Source organism: Puma concolor, chromosome B1, assembly GCF_028749965.1.
Source record: "Puma concolor isolate L17-30 chromosome B1, mPumCon1.1.hap2, whole genome shotgun sequence".
Lineage (NCBI taxonomy): Eukaryota > Metazoa > Chordata > Mammalia > Carnivora > Felidae > Puma > Puma concolor.
The window spans coordinates 18,547,062-18,558,390 of NC_141670.1; the positions used below are offsets into that span (position 1 = coordinate 18,547,062).

The window sequence follows — 11,329 nt, forward strand, 5'->3', positions numbered from 1 at the left end:
TGTCTCTGTCTCTCTCAAAAATAAAATTTAAAAAATTTAAAAAAATTAAAAACTAATAATTCACTATGATGTTTCCTGCTTTTATAGATGAAAAACAAAAAGCACAGAGAGGTATCTTGCTCAGGGTTACAGTAGTTTTCACTTTGGGCCAATTACATAGAGTACTGCAGTGAACATTCATTTACGAATACACACACACATGTTGAGGGAACATATTTTCTGTTGGGTATATTTTAGATGTGAAATTACTGGGTTATGGGACATACCTATGGCCATTTTTTTTTTTATGGAATGCTTCACGAATTTGCATGTCATCCTTGCGCAAAGGGCCATGCTAATCTTCTCTGTATCATTCCAATTTTAGTATATGTGCTGCCGAAGCGAGCACGGCCATTTTTAATACATATTGCTAGATGATCTTCCTAAGTGATACTGTCTGAGAATTTTAGTCGTGCCACATTCTTACCAACACTTGATACTGTCTGTATTTTTCATTTTAGACATTCTGGTTAAGTATACAGTGAAATGTCATGTGGTTTTAATTTGAATTTCTCTGATGAGTAATGAAGTGTTGATGCATTTATTGGTCATTTGAACATTCTTTTTCTCTAAGTGCCAGTTAAGTGCTTTGCCCAGTTTTGTCAGTTCTCTCAAAACTCATCTGTACGTTCCACAAAATCCCACTTTACATCTTAGCAATATGTATATGTGTGTATATAAATTAACAAGAAAACTGCAGAAATCATATGGAAATGCAAGCATTCAAGCAGAGTCAAGGACATTTTACATTACCAGATGTAATTATAAAGTTAGAGTAATTAGCTCGTTGTGGAATAGGCTACTGGTTAGACAGACCAATAGAGAAGAATAGGGAATGTGTACTTATGACAAAAGTGACAGTGGGGATTTCAATAAATAGTTCTGGTTCAGGATGGAGGAGATGAGGGAGCAAGGGGGAAAAAAAGGCAACTTTTAATGGAAAAATCTTTATCAATAGTAGAAACTGATTACAATGAGATCTTATTTTTTTAAATAAATAATGTGAATAAATTTTGCAAACAACAAAGCACTGGGTAGGTAATACTTGTTACTATTATTCAAAAGAGGAGGAGACCACTGCAATAAAATTTAGCATCAGACAGAGACCTACTAGGTTTCCTCTACTTTTTTCCTGTCCTTTTGTCCCTTAAAACTATATTTTCAGAACATAGTCTAGTACAGAAGATGTGAATTGACTTCCTAAAGCAAATCTCGGCAGAAAAGGCACACCATTCTGCTATTCCACCTGATCTAAACTCATCACTGAATTTCAACAGTTCCTTGGAAAGTTTCAGAATCTCTCTCTGCCTATAATGGAGACCAAACATATTTTAGAAAACCATTCTTGATTTCCCTAATGAAGGACATTTGGAATATCTGAAATTTCCTTATCCTCTTGTTGAAATTAATTTGAAATGATGGAACTCTTTCAAAATCAGAGTAGTTATTTTGTAATAGTTCATTACTCATTAGGTCACCCGTAAAATTCAGCCCAATATGACTCAAAACTAGCACTGAAAACATTTGCAAATTGTATTTAACAGGTTCATGGTTCTCTAATGACCCCACCAAGGCCAAGTTAGCCAAAATGAGTGACTGCTTATTCCAATATATTCTCTCACTTTCCATTCTTCTTTCTTTTAAGGTAATCTGTTTTTTTTTTTATTTTATTTTTTTATTTTTTAAAAATTTTTTTTTCAACGTTTATTTATTTTTGGGACAGAGAGAGACAGAGCATGAACAGGGGAGGGGCAGAGAGAGAGGGAGACACAGAATCGGAAACAGGCTCCAGGCTCTGAGCCATCAGCCCAGAGCCCGACGCGGGGCTCGAACCCACGGACCGCGAGATCGTGACCTGGCTGAAGTTGGACACTTAACCGACTGCGCCACCCAGGAGCCCCTAAGGTAATCTGTTTTTAAACAGAGTTGTTACAATGCACTTAGGAGTCTGCAAAATAAAAGTATTCATGAATGAGAAAAGCCTGCAGTTGAAAGAAGCTTTTCTTTCAGAGGTGAAAACATGCAGGTCATGTGATTCACAAACCTTGCATCAATTTTGACAATAGTGTTACTCTCAATTAAATAACTACTAATTCCCTACGTGATGCTTCATGCTTCATTCCTTTCCATCTTTTTTTAAAAATGAATTTTAATTCACATGAGTTTTGCGGTAAAATAGTTTCCCAGATGTATGTGCAGGAAATGATAAAAAGAGAGCTGAATCTACAGTTGGAAAGGGATATTCATGGCAGAGTCCAGAAAAAACCCAGACTGTATTCCTAAGGTGCAGAGAGGCAAATTCGTTGGACACTTTTTATTTACCACTCTGGATTGGATAACATTTCATCTATTTTGTGAATTTTTTTTAATGCCAAGAAATACTAACTTGGATAACTTTGCCATCTTTATAAGAAGATAACTTTCTGAAACACATACAAATATTTTAAGTTATTGAATGAGACATTTTATTATGTATTTATGGCAACCACTCTACTTCCCTATGTGATTGCTAAATCTGTGTTCCATATAAATATGTATTAGGTAATTTGAACCACAGCTTTTTTTTAATTATATCAAGAAGGCTATTTATTTATATATTTAATTTATGTATGTAAGTATGTCTTTTGACCCTTTTCATCCATTTCTCTTTTATCTTAGCTACTGTAAATAATGCTGCAATGAATGTGGGAACGCAGATATCTTTTCAAGTTAGTGTTTTTGTTTTCTTTAAATAAATACCCAGAAGTCAAATGGCTGGATCACATGAGAGTTCTATTTTTAACTTTTTGAAGAACTGTTTTTCACAGCTGCACCAATTTACATTCCCAACAGCAATGCACAATGGTTGTCTTTTCTTCATATCCTCCTCAGCATTTGTTACTCTTGTCTTTTTGATAAAAGCAATGTTAACAGGTGTGAGGTGATATCTCATCATGGCTTTAATTTGCATTTCCCTGATGATTAGTGCTGTTGAGAATCTTTTCATATGCATGTTGGCCATTTGTATGTCTTCTCTGGAAAAGTGTCTATTTAGATCCTCTGCTCATTTTTTAATCCGGGACATTTGTTTTTTTGCCATTGAGTTGTGTGAGTTCTTTCTATATTTTGGACATTAGCCCCTTATCAGGTATCTGATTTCCAAATATTTTCTCCCATCCAGTAGATATTGTATTGATGTTTTGTTGTATTGTATTGTATTTTATTGTATTGATGGTTTCTTTTTGCTGTGCAGAAGCTTGGTGGTATGATGTAATGCCACTGATTTATTATTGCTTTTGTTGCTTTTGCTTTTGGTGTCAGATTAAAAAAAAATAATCTCTAAGACCTATGACAAAGAACTTACCACCTATGTTTGCTTCTAGGATTTTTATGGTTTCAGGTCTTACATTCTAGTCTTTAATCCATTTTGTGTTAATCTTTGTGTGTAGTATAAGACAGTGGTCGAATAGTTTAATGATACTTTTCCTTAAAGCTAATTAAGATATCTCTGGGTTTATAGTGTACTGCCAGGTACATGTGGAACATGCTAGAAAAGTGCAATAGGACAGTGAGAGTACTTTTGTTCAAATCCTGGATCTGATAATTACTTCACTGTAGATTTTAATAATCTGAACAAAATTAAAAGTTGGAATAAAGAAGGAAAATAAACATAAACCCAAAGTGTAGTTCTTTTGTGTGATTATAAAATGATCTAAGTGGCAGGCACAATGTATGGCACAGTAAGCAGGATAGTGATTTGATGATGATGATGATGATGGTGAGGGTGATGAAGATGATGCTATATTAAGCCAAGTCAATCTGCTTGTATGGGGTACTTTGCTAGATGTTAACAAATATACGAGTATATAAAATAGACATTGTTCCAGCCCTGATAGAATTTATTGTTAACTTGAACAAAGCTTCATAAGGTTAGGCAATGAAAGCTAATGATTTTTGAGTTCAACTTTAATAGAAAAAGAACATTTGAAGAAAAGATTTTTGAAGATGAAAACAGGAATGCCTTCCAATATCTTTTTTTTTTTTTTGGTTACAGTTTCTGCTTGGCTAGGACAAATATTTGTGGGCCTTGGAGGAAATTTAAACTAATCTTAGGGAGTATTGTCTCTTTAGAATTTTAACGCAGCTTTATGTATGCATTTACCCAATTAATAGCAGAGTAAAATATATTTAATAAACACTAAATATAATTTAGGAAAATCAATTCATTTACAAAGCTAAATAGTTATTTGTATATTGAGGCAGAAATTAGAGAAGTAAAATTTAATGCTAACTTTAGGTGATGTAATACATCCTATAATTCTATCACATTTTTCTATCTATTTTGAATTAAGGTTAGTTATATCAATGAATTTTTTATACTATGAAGTCGCAATGATCATAAATGTTTTTTTAAGACTAGATTATTCCGGTACTTTTTACTACATGAAATCTCTGATTACTACGTTGTCTTGGGTACTTTTTGTTTTGTTTATAAAGCTCACAAAATAATGTAAATAAAAAAGATAAACAGAGTGAAAAACTTGAAGAGCTCACAGAGGAGCTATGATTCGTCATCTATTAAATCTATATTCCATATCTAACAAATTCCATTTATGACAATTTCTTTGTATGGAAGAAAAATTTTATAATGTTTAGATCTATTAAGAGAAAGAATGGTTTCATAGAGTTTGAAGCTATAAGAATAATGCAAAAGAGATCTATCATTCTTCTATCTTCTATCATGTGTAAAGTCAATTTTAAAAATGGCAAGATATTCAGCCTAAAGCCATTAAAGAGATTTCCAAATTCTTACACTAGCCCTGGATATATTATCTATTATCTAGTCAGTTTACAAAAAAAAAGAGTGTAAAGGGAGATTTATGTTTTTACTAGATCAGGTAGTTGAATAACTGTCTTCATTGGTGATGGAAGTATAATCTTGCTTGAGTAGACAGAGGAACTAAATCAGCTCTTGGGATGTCTTTCAGTAATAAAATTCTATGACAACTTCTGATGCTTAGAAAATATGCACATTCTTAATGCAATAAGCAGCATTTATACTTGAAAAGAGTTTTAGAAATTATCTAGTTCAAGGGTGAACAAACTGCTGCCCACAGCCTGGTTCTGTAAATAAAATTTCATTATAACATAGCCACTCCCTTGCTCATTCACTCATTCATTTAAGTGTAGTCTATGGCTGCTTTCACACTCCAGTGGCCCAGTTGAGGAGCTGCAACTGAGACTGCAGGGCCCACAGAGCAAAAGCAAACTAGCCCTTACAGAAAGAGCTGCTGACCCCTGATCTAGCTAATGACCTCATTTCATAATGAAGTAGTTGAACCTCTGGAAAAAAAAAAAGTCACTTGTCCATAGTCACTAGACAGTAAAAATGACTTACACGCAGGTCTTCTATTTCCAGATTCCTTAAGTTCTTTTTACATCATCCTGCGACTTATGATATAAAACAATGTGTTATATATTCTCTAATAATATGATGAAACAATCCCTAATAAGTGGAATTTTCTATATAAGTAGCTGTACTCCTTTATCTGCCTTATTCTTTTCCCTTGTAATTACAGTAAAATTTAAAAAGGCAGGTAACCAAAACAATACCTATACATTTTGGTCCTTAAGTTGTCAGAGTCTCTGCCTAAGGAAAACAATGTGATCAGAACAGACGACACATATTATTGGATTCCCATTGTCAATCATGTTTTTTATTTTTCCTAATTCACTCCAAATTTTTGCCCACTACTTCTATCCAAGTACTACATTGTGTAAAGACCCCAGTAAGTAGAATGCCTACCAGTATCTTCAGGAACTGGAGAGATGAACAGCTCCTTGAAGACGTGAGGTAGAGATGAGTGTCGGTTTGGGGTCAGGGATGAGAGGGTGGAAGGCAGTTTACCCTGGAGGCAGTTTACAATTACGCTTTACTCCACACTGCCTGCTTGTTTACAATGTGCTATACTCTCCGTGACAGTGAAAGCACTATAGAAAATGTTACATATCTTTTCATTTCACAACCATGACAGTGTTAAGTTCACTATCTTGTTTGTGGTGACTGTATATAAATTATACCTCAATTAAAAAAAAAGACAAAACAAAAATCATGAGATTGATACCCTTTTAGCAAGCGAGGAAAAGAAAATATAAACCTGCCATTTAAGTCAAGTTTTTGTGCTAAGATCACACGTGTATGTGACAAATCACAATAAGCAATAATCACCGTGAAGAAAATTCCTGTCAGATTAAATCTCTGGTTATTATTGTTGCTTAACTCAAAATAAAGTGGCCCTTATTTCTTACTTTGTAGTGATAAACATTTTGATGCACATGCTTTAAGTCAGATGCAAACCATGTCACCAAAACAAGTAATGCTGACATCCAGTATTACGTAGTCATCTAAAACGGTTACACTAAAGATTCTAGTTTAACACAAAAAATTTCAGTTCCAAAAGGCACTTATTAAGACATATTCTGAGCACCAACGCAAAAATGTAGAAACATGAAAAGTACAGAACAATAAATAAAGCATAACAAGATGGAATGGGCCCAGAGTATTTTTTTCCCCAGTTAGGAGTTAAATGAAATGATTTTCTTTCAAGAATCTAAACTCTGCTTTAATTAGGATATCAAGGAAATCAGACTTACCAATAATTTTTAGCCTCACAAAAATCCTACAATTGATCTTCTGTTCCTAAAATAGTGCAGGGTCTTCTGGGAAGGAAATAACATTTACTTAGTTAGGCTGAGTGTTGTATGCCTTGCGAAGGCACTGAGGCTTTATCTGTAATTTCCTAATTTGCCAGCTCCTTCCCTTCTACATGTGCTCTCAGGGGGTTAGTGTCGACTTCTGAGAAGGAGCTCAAGCTGTTCTTAGAACCATCTTCTTTATCTCACAATCACTGTTGGTAAAATAGTAAGATACCAAGGGATTTCATGACATGTAATTCTTCAACGTGAACAATAAATTAAAAGAATAATTTATGTTTCATACATCTCTAATTATAGAAGGGTAAAAGGAAGTAGGAAGATCCTATCACTGAAGTTACAAATTATGTATAAGACCCATCCAAAGCCAGCACTTTCATACAGGGTAAGTTTATGGCTCATTAAAAGTATTGTGTGTAACACTCCTTTTATGATCTTACTCTTCATATATTTTAAATTATAGATAGACTAATTATAGATATTCCTAAATGACTTTTTTTACAATTATGACACAAATGACACACTGTATCTTGGGTTAAATATGTTGACAACAATTGTTTTTTTCTCAGCCTTATGGAGAGATATAAAGAAAAAAATTTTTAAACAGAAGTTATTCAAATTATAATCATATAAATCAAACAGTTATGTTTTTTTTTAATTTTTTTTAACATTTATTTATTTTTGAGACAGAGAGAGAGCATGAACGGAGGAGGGTCAGAGAGAGAGGGAGACACAGAATCAGAAGCAGGCTCCAGGCTCTGAGCCATCAGCCCAGAGCCTGACGCGGGGCTCGAACTCACGGACCGTGAGATCGTGACCTGAGCCGAAGTCGGACGCTCAACCGACTGAGCCAACCAGGCGCCCCAACAGTTATGTTTTTAAATATTTAGAAGGTACAGCAATTGGTAAGCTATAGACATTCAATTTTACCTTTTTGTTTTAAAGTCTGGAGTAATGTTTTAATATGCACATTCAAGAAATTTTAAACACTTCTCAGGGCAGTTTTTCCCTTAGAAATTTGACATGATAAAACTTTCTGATTAATAAAAAAGGCAGACAGCAGGATTCTATAATTCTCCACTCTTGAAACATATTGAGTCAACATCAGATTTGTTTAAAGTATATTCAAGTCTTTAAACAAGCATGACTGGGTTTGAGACAGGGGCTGAGAAGTTTCATTTACTTTAATCTTATAAAATAAATAGTATAATATTGTAAAAGGTACAGAAAACCGTGAAGTGAAAAAGTTAAGTTTAACTCTGCACCCCTCCACCCAATCTTTCTCTCCAGAGGTAACCACAGGTAAGAATTTTTTTATGTATTGTTTGAGTTATTTTCTATGTGCATACGCATGGGTTTTGATGTTTCAAATCCGGGAGAGGAGACTACCTGAGAGCTAGAGCTCCAAGTGGAGTCTTTTAGATAAACAGAAGGCGACATTCAATTCAATAAAGCACATTCACAGTACACCTCCTATTTGCAAACTGCTGTGATACATTTTAGAGAAGGCACCTGAGGGTATAAGGATGGAGAGATCCCAGTGGATCTGCCTTCAATTAGCGTGTGTTTCTGAAGCTACACAGACAAATACTACTATTGTATAAACAACTCTGAGTGCTCCTCACTATAAGAGAATGTGATATGGGACAATATAAGAGAGAAGGATTAATTCTGCCTTGATGAGTTTATTGGAACCACTCATATAGTAATGGAAACTGACTCAGCATAACATATTTAGAAAAGGAAAACAGCCTGGCATGGCTTAAGTTTAGAAAGCATGAATGTGTGTGGCAAGTAATGAGGTTGAAAAGTAGGTGGACGCCATGTCTTGGATTTTATACAGTAGACAAAGTGCCAACATTAATCACTATCAGATTTTCATTTTATTTCTTTAATATAATTTATTGTCAAATTGGCTAATATACAGTGTGTAAAGTGTGCTCTTGGTTTTTGGGGTAGATTCCTATGGTTCATCGCTTACATACAACACCCAGTGCTCATCCCAACAACTGCCCTCCTCAATGCAAAGAAATATGTTCAGTACAAGTGAGAATGGATCATATATCAAAAAGATAAAGATGAGTAAAATAGAAACTTGCTGTACTCCTCCAGGTAAGACTTTAAATGGGTCATCAAAATGGGAGCCATTGTAAGACTGAATTCAGAGACATTTCGAAGAATAAGACTGGCCTGAATATGGAATATGAACTTTTGAATTTGAGGTATGAAGCAGAAGGGAATTCAGAAAGCTATAATATTTCTTGCTTGAGTGACTGTATGGCTGTTGAAGTTATTAATTAAGACAGGGAATATAGAAAAAGTAGCTGATGAAGAATGGTGAAGAATAATGAATGTGGCTTTGAAAATACTCAGTCTGAATTGTTGGTGGGGCACACACAAAAGTTCTCTCAAAGCAAGGTATGGGATATTTAAGATAATTAAAGGGCAGAACTCAGAGCCATAAATTTGGAGATCATTTGCATATACTTGGTATCACTCAGCAAAATATATTAAATTGAAAAGAGATCCAAGAGGTAAACACAACCACCAGGCAGGAAATGCTGGAGGGCAAAGAAGAAAAAGAACATAGAATGGAGAGCCATACATAAAGGAAGGGAAATGGCCAACAAATCCTAAACATACAGCCATCTCCCCACCAGCTCACATCTCCACCATTCCACTTTTGCTCTGGGATGGCTCTGAAGCTTTCTCATGCAATTTTTCTCCAGGCTTTGGGGATTGGTTTATCTGGCCCAGTTTGTTACCAGCACGCAGACTTTCATCTTTCAGATACACTAAGAATGGATTTTAGTGTGCTTCTCTTTTTGATTCTGTCTTTAAGAGAGTTTGAGTTTAAAACGGTTTTTACTGCTAAATATTACATGAAAAGAGAGATTTTTTAAAATGCAAATAAGAAAGTTAGAAAAATAAAACAGAATCTTAAAATGCTTTACCTTAATACTCATGTTCTTTGACATACAAAGAAACTAAAACATGGTCTTTAGCAACCTTCCTGATTTCAATTTTTATTTTTTCCTTCTTTGTCACAGTCTTTTCTAAAACTCCAATTATCTTCTTTGTTCCAGAGGCTGCTTCTCTGAATCTTTTCCAAATCCTATGACCATGTTCTTTCCTATCCATTACATCCTGAAGTCCCAAAGTAAATCTCAATGTTCAACACCTGCTCAGACACTGAGGGGACAGGCGGACCCGCGCTCGGCACCGAGCAGACCTCCAGGTGGCACCTTGCGTGGCTTCGGACGCACGCACGCGCTGACCGCGGACGAGAACAGGCTGTTTTCACGTTTGATCCTAACACTGGAGTTGGCCTTAAACAAAACAAACAACTTTCAATGAACCTGTGAGATTCATTTAAAATGTGTATTTATTTATTTTGGGGCGCCTGGGTGGCGCAGTCGGTTAAGCGTCCGACTTCAGCCAGGTCACGATCTCGCGGTCCGGGAGTTCGAGCCCCGCGTCAGGCTCTGGGCTGATGGCTCAGAGCCTGGAGCCTGTTTCCGATTCTGTGTCTCCCTCTCTCTCTGCCCCTCCCCCATTCATGCTCTGTCTCTCTCTGTCCCCAAAATAAATAAACGTTGAAAAAAAAAATTAAAAAAAAATGTGTATTTATTTATTTTGAAAGAGAGAGTGCACAGGCACATGCACTAGCAGGGGAGGGACAGAGAGGAGAGGGGGAGAGAGAGAATCCCAAGCAGGCTCCACGCTCAGCCCAGAGCCCGACTCAGGGCTCAATCTCATGACTGTGAGATCATGACTGGAGCCAAAATCAAGAGTCTCCAACGCTTAACCAACTGAACCACCCAGGTGCCCCAAGATTCATTTGTATCTCAGAGGTTATCATATAACCAACGTCTTGTTGTTTAATGCGGAAAATGCCTTACGGTACTGCTGATGTAAGTCAGGGTAGCAGACATGGAGTACCAAATGGAGTATTAGAGATTTTCCTCTTCTCCATGTTTTACTCCAGTGTCAACAACAATAAACATTTACTGACTGCCTCCTGTGCAGAACACTGGGAAATAAAAGGAAGTGCCACTTATGTTTTCTATTCTTAAAAAGTTCAGTCAAGAATAGCTATAGAAAAGAGGAGTTAACCTAGGAAGAGAGAATTATCTAGTTAACAATTTAGCATATGCCAAATGAGACATCATGAAACTATGTAGACTATAAAGTGTATTTCATAAACACTATTTGAATTAAGTACTTTGCAATTTGGGGGAAAAATCAAATTAGTTTCATACCTCCCACCATAAGCCAAGATAACTCTATTTAAAGTATTTGACAAGAGCTTGGCCTCCATTATCCTGTGAGTCTTCTCTTGCACATGAAAATCCCTTTGGAAACTTCCCCTTGCCTTTACCTTCTCCAACTCCCAAATATATAATCAGTCTCTCCTCATTATCCCAGGACAGCTCTTTCTGCCCGTGGGTCCTGTTCCTGTGCTTTAATAAAATCACTTTTTTTGCACCAAAAAAATAAATATATGAATGAATGAATGATTGATTGAATAAATAAATAAATAAATAAAGTGTTTTAGAGACAGCCTGTACAAATACCCTATGATTTCTTCCCCCAA

At 35.6% G+C, this 11,329-nt stretch overlaps 1 non-coding gene across 1 annotated transcript; it reads right to left on the bottom strand.

Moving 5' to 3' along the window:
* Positions 1-280: 280 nt before the first annotated feature.
* Positions 281-388, bottom strand: LOC112870072 (U6 spliceosomal RNA). Its single transcript, XR_003224463.1, has one exon. It is a non-coding gene; the product is annotated as a U6 spliceosomal RNA (small nuclear RNA).
* Between the last annotated feature and the right edge of the window lie 10,941 nt (positions 389-11,329).